Genomic DNA, 9,027 nt, shown 5'->3' with positions numbered 1-9,027 from the left:
AAGTTTGGGCACATTGTGCATTCATTTTCATTGAGTTCTAGTAAGTCTTTAATTTCTTTCATTTCCCCCTTGACCTATTGGTGATTCAGTTGAGCATTATTCAGTTTCCACAAGTTTGTAGGCTTTCTGTGATTTATATTGTTGAATTTTATCTTTAAGCCATGGTGGTCTGATAAAATACAGGAGGTTATTCCAATTTTTTGTATCTGTTGAGATTTGCTTTGTGAATGAGTATGTGGTCAATTTTAGAGAAGATTCCATGGGATGTTGAGAAGAAAGTATATTCTTTCGTGTTAGGGTGGCATGTTCTGTAGATATCTGTTAAGTCCGTTTGAGTCATATCATCTGTTAGATCCCTTATTTCTCTCTTTAAGTTTCTGTCTGGCAGTCCTGTCTATTGATGAGAGTGGGGTCTTGAAGTCACCCATTATTAATGTGTGGGGTTTGATGTATTTAAGCTTTAGTAATGTTTCTTTTACATATGTAGATGCACTTGTATTTGAGACATAAATGTTCAGTATTAAGACTTTATCTTGATGGATTTTTCCTGTGATGAATATGTAATGTCCTTCCTGATCTCTTTCGATTGATTTTAGTTTGAAGTCTATTTTATTAGATATTAGGATAGCTACAACAAGTTGCTTCTTAAGTCCATTTGATTGAAAAGTCTTTTGCTCTGAGGTAGTGTCAGTCTTTGAAGTTGATTTGGGTTTCTTGCATGCAACAGAATGATGGATCCTGTTTTTGTATCCATTCTGTTAGCCTGTGTTTTTTCATAGGTGAATTGAGTCCATTGATATTAAGGGATATTAATGACCAGTGATTGTTAATTTCTGTTATTTTTTGATGGTTGTGTGTGTAGTCTTCTTTGGGATTTACTGCTGTGAGGTTATATATTGCCTGTGTTTTCCTGGGTGCATCTAACTTCCTTAAGTTGATGTTTTCCTTCTAGTTCTTTTTGTAGGGCTGGATTTGCAGATAGTTATTGTTTAATCTGGCCTTGCCTTGGAATATTATGTTTACTCTGTCTATTGTGATTAAAATCTTTCCTGGGTATAATAGTCTGGGCTGGCATCCATGGTCTCTTAATGTTTGAATTATGTCTGTCCTAGACCTTCTAGATTTCAGAGTCTCTATTGGGAAGACAGGTGTTGTTCTGATGGGTCTGCCTTAATAAGCAACTTTTTTTATTGGCCTTTTTCCTCTGCTGCTCTTAATATTCTTTCTTTATTCTGTATGTTTAGTGGTTTGATTCTATGGCAGGGGGATTTTCCTGGGGGGTCTAGTCTATTTGGTGTTCTATAAGCTTCTTGTATCTTCATAGGCATTTCCTTCTTTAGATTGGGAAAGTTTTCTTCTATTATTTTGTTGAATTTTTTTCCCATGGCTTTGAATTGATGTTCTTCACCTTCTTCTATCCCTATTATTTTTAGGTTTTGCCCTTTCATGGTGTTCCAGATTTCCTGGACGTTTGTGTTATCACTTTTTTGTCCTTAGTGTTTTCTTTGACTGACAAATCTATTTCCTCTATCATATCCTCCACACTAGAGATTCTCTCTTCTAGCTCTCATATTCTGTTGGTTATGCTTGCATCTGTAGTTCCTATTCATTTACCCAGATTTTCCATTTCCAACATTCTCTTGGCTTGTGTCTTCTTCATTGCTTCTATTTTATTTTTTTAGGTCTTAAATTATTTCCTTCACCTGTTTGATTGTTTTTTTTTTCTTGGTTTTCTTCACTTTCTTTAAGGGATTTACTGATTTCTTCCATTTATTGTTTGTCTTTTCCTCAATTTCTTTAAGGGAATTTTTCATTTTCTCCTTAAAGGCCTCTATCATCTTCATAAAGTTATTTTTATGGTTGTTTTTTTCTGCTTCTTCAACGTTGTGATATTCAGGTCTTACTGTTGAAGAACCACTTGGTGCTGGTGGTGCCATATTGCTCTTTATGCTGTTATATGTATTTTTGCACTGGTGTCCACCCATCTCTTCCTCCAATTGGTGCAAGAGGGGTCTGTGCCTGAGGCAGTTGCTCCTGGCCCAATCTGTGCTGGCTGTGTCTGTGTCTCAGGGGGCCACTCTTGTTCCAATCTGTACTCTTGGTCCAATTGGAGCTCTTGGTCTGATCATAGCTCTTGGCCTAATCAGAGCTGGTGGATTCTGTGTCTCAGGGAGCTGCTGAGGTCACAGGGGAATGGGTGGGTTTGGGGCAGGGAATGAGTCTTGTACATTGCAGGGCCCGATAGGGGATGTTGGTGGGGGTACTTGCCCACAGGAGTCTTCCTTCCTGGCCTTCACCCAGGGCAGCAATGAGTGGAAATGAGAAAGCACAGGTTATGCCTCGGGGGCCTAGGTTCTAGAGACAGGACTCTCAGGCTGGGAGAATAGACACTCACCTCTTGGTCCAACTAACAACTTCTGAGAGAGGGAAAATGAGAATCCTCCAAGGAAGACCCTCCTAGTTGGCTATCCTATACCAAATGATCATCTCCAGAAACACATATATGTAGGTAACACTGAACAGGCTCAGCATGTTATATTTATATGTTCATTTACTTATATGCATGTGTAACAAGAAGGGTTAAAGAAGATAAGGACATGAATTTGGGAGAGATTAGGACATGGAAGGAGTAGGAGGGAAAAGAGGAGGTGTAAATGATGTAATTATATTTTAATTAAAAAATTTAAAAGAGAGTTTTGGCTTTTGAGTTCCAGTGGGTGAGTCCTCCTAAAACACTATAGCTCTTTTAACTTGAATTCATTCTGTGACTTGTGTGTGTATATGTGTGTGTGTACGTGTGTGTGTGAAGAGAGAGATTTGTGTATATTGTGAGGTGTGATATTAGTCTTCATGTTAGTAAATAAGAAAACAATATTAGAATAAAAGAACCTGCATTTTCCTACAGTTGTCTACAGTTGCCTCAGCCAAACTACATGAATTTTATGGCAATTGAAGTCATCAGTCCCACTAAACCTTGTGAATTGGTTGCTAGTCAATAAATTCTGACATTGTGGAAAGACACAAACATAGGCTGTGTTTCTGGTCCAGTGTGTCCATACATGGAGAGTCCTCTTGTTGGTGAAACTGTCCATGAGTTGCTCGTGCTTCAGAAAGCAATTAAACTCTTAGATCCACAGCACTGGAGTTAGACGGAATTATTTCCTTGGTCTGTTATTGGTGACCTGTCATAGACTTTTGTTAATGTCTTCTCAGGAAAAGCCACACTACACCAGGTTATATTGAAAATGTTTTAGATCAGATTGTGTTATAAATATAAATTACCTGAGCTAACACCTATGTGCACTGAAGCAGTAAATAGTGAATATTGTTTATTCTGTAAACTTGGCAAAATCTCTTTCTGCCTTAGCAGGCATCCTAATCACTACCTTATATAAAGTTACACTTGAGATGATTGTAGCAGTACTGTGGAGGCAAGAAATGGAGACTTACATTTAGCATCAGGCCATGAAGGACCAGCCATGGGGGCATGTGACACAACCTAAAACACTGATCTAGGGCTTCCAGAATCTCAACATTCTGCTCATGCAAGTGTTGCTAAATATTTCAGTCAAGTTACATCTCTGGGAGCATTTTCTTTTTCAGATTTGTAAATGTGTACCAGTGTCTTGCCTGTATGTATGTTTGTGAATGATAGATGGTAGTGAGCCACCATGTGGGTGCTGAGACTTGAACCCCCTATAAGAACAAGTATTCTTAACCACTAAGCCATATCCCCTTCTAGACCAATTTTCATCTTACCTAATCAGTCAGAGTAGAGTTCTATCAATGATCACTCATTTTAAATAATGAACACTAATTTCACTGAGCAAACCTCCGTCTAACATCCATTATGCTAATTAGATCCCACTCAGCTGTGAAGATATGTAGAGTGAAAGGGCTTTGGAACTCTTCTCACAAAGTGCCAGGCATGGCCTTTGAAATGTGGATTCCTAATTACAGAATCTGATGGCCCTTAAGCCCAAGCTTCGACTAACTAGCACATGCATAGCATTGCACTTCATATGTCAGTGCTGAAAGGAAATTACTATGGGCTCTGCAGAAGTTTCCCCACTTAGTTTGAATACAGTGAGTGCAATCTTTTAATAAGTTCTCTCACCATGAATTTCTGGATGTCTGACTTAATTAAGCTCAAATGTTTAAAATCTAGAGTGCTGTCAACTTGTAAAATCTGTTGACCATTACTGAACCTACCTGTGTTTGCTCTTAGACCTCTCATCATGCCCATTCTGCCCCTTGTTCAACAACCAAGGATATAAAATCATGGGATCGCATTTCATGATTGAAATGGAATCTTGCTTTAACAGATCTAGTTTCTATCAATGATCTCAAACTGTCTTGTATAATAAGAAAACTAGTATAATAACCAGTGTGTTATATATTTGCTATTTTGGGGGGATCTTTACAGGAAGCAAATGTAAAAGCTACACTAATTCTGTTACTATGCAAAAGTCTACACATATGTCTTTTTTCTACAAGGGAGAAGCAAATGGATTAATACTAAACTAACCTGAAAATGCATTCCAGGAACATATACAGGTTATTACAGTCTAATTGTAGTTAACTTTATTCTCCAGGACAACTAATCTCTCAGTAACATTTGCAAGAATGAATTAAAACACACTCCCTGCTAAAAAAATCAAGGTCTTTAGGTAATTGATGTGCTAATAGACCTGTAATTATTTGAGGCTGTGATTCTTCACAGAGAGAAAGTCCAGGAATGGATAAAGTCTAAATAAAGTACCTATTTTGCAAAGAGAGCTGTGATAATTGCCAAGAGACAGCCTGTTTATCAGTTGAGAGAGATTTTCATCCTTCATTAAAATGCAGTTCAGTTGGACATCAGAGAAACTAGCCCCCATGGGAATGTTCGCCACATCTCCCATTATCTCATTTCCCATACTCTTGTTCTGACCTACATTTTATATCTACACTCACAGAAAGACCTGGCTTTTTACATATGTGCTTTCCAAACAATCAGCTAGCTGTGAACCCGTATCACCAAAGCTCCATGCAGCCCCACTGATGTAAGTTTGGACAAATGTATACACCAATAAACTATCACTTTAAAATATTCCAGACTAAATATTTTAGAAGCAGACAAAATAAATATTGTGAAGTGCTAACCTGGGAATTTTCCATTCTGTGCCATGCGAGTGCTTACTGTGTGAAGCTTCCAATCTGGGTTGTTCATTTTTAATGTCTTCAGGTATCTTGATGAGCAGCCCTGTCTGCAAGTACTGCGGACTGTCCCTAGATGCATCCCTAATTCCCTACTGACAATTTTCCCATAGAAAGATTGGAGTGAAGCTTTAAGACTTCTAGTAATGAAGTGGGTGTTCCTTTGTTCTTCCCTGGTCAGACATGATCCAGGTGGCCAAAAAGATAGGGTTGTCATTTGGGTAATTGCTACTGTGTTTGTACATGAACATTACTGATGGTGATTCCATATAATTATAGTAAGAACTATGATGGCTTTATCTTTTGATTCCATCCCAATTACAGCTTGAAACAAACTTCTGATGTAGCCAATTATAGTGGATTAGTAGCAAGAAAACATAGCCATTGGAGTACTAGTTTTTTTCAGGTGGCAGGATAATGCATAACATGATTTGTTAGTACTTTCTTCATGGCAGGCACTATGTGGTGTCTCACCTATACCACATTATTTGTTAGCCATAGTACATGAATACTGTGGCACTTCTATTAATCCCAATACATTCTTTTATTCTCCCCATTTTACAGGTGAATATACCAAGGAAGGGAAAAATTAGCTCTATTAAGGTACCATATGAACTAAGTATAAGATTCTAGACAAACAAAAAAAAAAGATCAGCAATCAACTGTCTAACATGGGCATGGTTGAGTATGACCTGTAGTAAGGTGAAAGAAATAGGGCAGGAGAGAGCTGGTGGGCTACCATTTTAGCTAAACATTTCCTTTCATGTCAATAGAATTTTGTTATAGGGAAGTTGTGAGTCTATGTGTCTCTGACATCCTTGTTGAAAAAGTTAATTTTGTGTGAAGTCATCTTTAAAATCCATGATACTGACACTCTCATTCCTATGAAAAATGTCATACACAAAAATAGAGTAAACCATATTAGGACAAAGTAGAACTGCTAATAAGTAATCACAGGAATATTTTAAGAACATATCATGAGTCTTCATTACAGTTCCTACTGACACAGTGAGAAATTCACTGTGTAAATTGCAAACAGGAATTATATTGCTTATTAATACAATTTCTTTTTTTTAATCTTTCCCTTTAGGACTATAGTTGCAAACTTACACATGTATACATAAATTATATATTTACACAAAGAGTATTGAATTTTTCAGAACTGCTCAGTTTTACTTCTTGGTAAATAACAGTGCTTATTAGCCTTTAATAGTCTCATGCAGATGTAAAACATAAATAAAAGAATTTTAAGAGCACATAGCATTTATATTCTAAATTCTAAATAAAAATTATCTCCAATTTTAGAAACCTGATGTCATCAAGACATCACCACCAAACTGAACTTTTCTATTTTTTGTTAAGGCAAAAATAGAGATGAAAGCTTTCTAACTATGTCAGTCCAACAAAAACTTCAGTTAGAGTCCCTGGCTCTATGTTAAAATGTATTTCAAGTCATTTTTTCAGCTTGGCAGTAGGTGAGAGAGTTCCCCCTCAATTTTAGGACAAATTTGGAATAAAAAATACCACAGGAAAAAATTAACTATAGTCACTGTTTACCTGGTTTCCTTCTGATGACTAAATGAATGTGTAGAAAAGATTTGAAATGTGTCATCCACCTACATGCCTCTTCTGTGTTTCTTTCTCACTGAAGACTCAAAAGGCTAACTTCCAAGGAGCCCTGGTTTGAGATAAGAAAATCCAGAGGAAAATGGCTGTGTACCTAGGTTAGTGGTCAGTCTGAAAGACTCAAGTACTACAATAAAAATCACTCACTTTGATGTTTAATCTGCACAGGTTTGGTCTTTTTTTTTTTTTTTTACAATACAATTCAGTTCTACATATCAGCCATGGATTCCCTTGTTCTCCCCCCTCCCGCCCCCCCTCCCCTTCCCCCCAACCCACCCCCCACTCCCACCTCCTCCAAAGCAAAGCCTCCCCTGAGGACTGAGATCAACCTGGTAGACTCAGTCCAGGCAGGTTTGGTCTTGAGATTCATGTTAAGAGCACTGCCTGCTCTTTCCAAAGACCTGGTTTGGTTCCCATCACCCACGCCAGCATTTGTGACCACTTGTAGCTTTGGTTACAAAGATCCAACACCTTGTCTGGTCTCTGTGGTACTACACATGTGTGGTGTACATACATGATAAAGAAATCTTTTTTTTTAAAGAAAAGTCTGGACAGCTTTAATACCACCAAAGGATTTGTCATAGGCTCAAAATGATACATTGCTTTTATAGCCCTCATGGCTATTGCCTTAGGTACTGTGTGATTTTAAAATTCAGGACAAGTCCCTGTGGATTCTTCCCTTTCAGTCAGGCAAAAAGCCTGAAATCTATTCAGAGCAGTTGCTGAGCTGTCAAAAGTGCTTGGCTTGAAAACAGTTAGGTCCTTGGCCAGGAAAGCTGTAGTTGGGAAGGCTGGAAACATCTTTGAGGATGTGAGATGAGAAGACATGAATTGAATTGACTCACATTCTGGCTAAAGCTGAAAAACATCACCTATGAAAAGAGACACCTTCTTGCCTAGCTGGAGTTCTTGCCCCACTGGTATAATACTCGAGCAACCAGACCCACCAACACCACCTTTGCAGGGCATGGGGACTGAATACATAAAAAAATATAAATCAGTTTAACAAATTGACAAATAGATGGTGATCTCTTCCTGTGTAAAATATTCCTTCATTTCAACAGTATACATGCAAAGTTCTAGTTTTATTTGAATAGTCTAGGAGCATAGTAAGAATTGCTACATTGTTGTTCTAGCAGGGTTTCTTTTACTCTGATGAAACATCTTGAGTAGAAGCAAGTTGAGAAGGGAAGGATTTTATTTGGCTTACATTTCTATACATTGTAGTACATCATTGAAGGAAGTTGGGACAGTAACTCACCCAGGGCTGGAACCTGGATGCAGGAGCTGGTGTAGCTACCATCGAGGGGTGCTACTTGCTGGCTGGCTCCACATGGCTTTCTCATTCTGCTTTCTTAAGAACCCAGGACCATCAGCCCAGGATGTGACAACACCTATAATGGGCTGCCCCCTCACCCATCAATCACTAATTAAGAAAATGCCCTACATCCAAACCTTATGGAATCATTTTCTCAATTGAGTTTCCCTCCTTTCAGATAACTCTAGCTTGCATCAAGTTGATATAAAACCAGTCAGCACAACTGTATTTTTTTTTACACATTTATAAATGTTTTTCATAGAGTCTATTAATGTTAAACTTAGTAACAAACATATAAAATGGGTAGGTTATTAGGTATTGTGCAGTGCTCATTTAATTGTATTATATTGTGTAATGCTATATTGTCTTAGTTACTTTTCTATTACGGTGAAAAAACACCATGGACAAACTATTTTATGGATAAAAGAGTTTATTGGGCCTTGCTTACAGTTTCAGATGGTTAGAGTCCATTGACCATCATGGCATGGAACATGGGAGGAAGGCTTGGTGCTGGTGATGGAACAGTAGCTGAAAGTTTACATCTGATGCACAAGCATAAGGTATTGAAAAAGATAACTGGGAATGGCATGGGATTTTGAAACCTCAAAGTGTACCCCAACTGACATACCTCCTCCAACAAAGTCACACCGCCTAATCCTTCCTAAACTATTCCACCTACTGTGGACCAAGCATTCAAATACATTCACATAGAGGAGACATTCTCATTCAGGCCACTATATGTATTAATTCAGATTTTTTACAAGTTATATTCTAGAGATAGTATTGATGAACATATTAAAGAACACAAAAGTGAAATGTATTTTTATTAAAGGTATGAGTTACATGTGAAAATGAAATGTTGTTCATATTTTCAAACTTTTTTT

This window comes from Peromyscus californicus, unplaced genomic scaffold (genome assembly GCF_007827085.1).
Source record: "Peromyscus californicus insignis strain IS unplaced genomic scaffold, ASM782708v3 Scaffold_8__1_contigs__length_139910024, whole genome shotgun sequence".
NCBI classification, from domain to species: domain Eukaryota; kingdom Metazoa; phylum Chordata; class Mammalia; order Rodentia; family Cricetidae; genus Peromyscus; species Peromyscus californicus.
The sequence above is the reverse complement of the archived record's forward strand: the minus strand, read 5'-3'. Positions refer to the sequence as shown.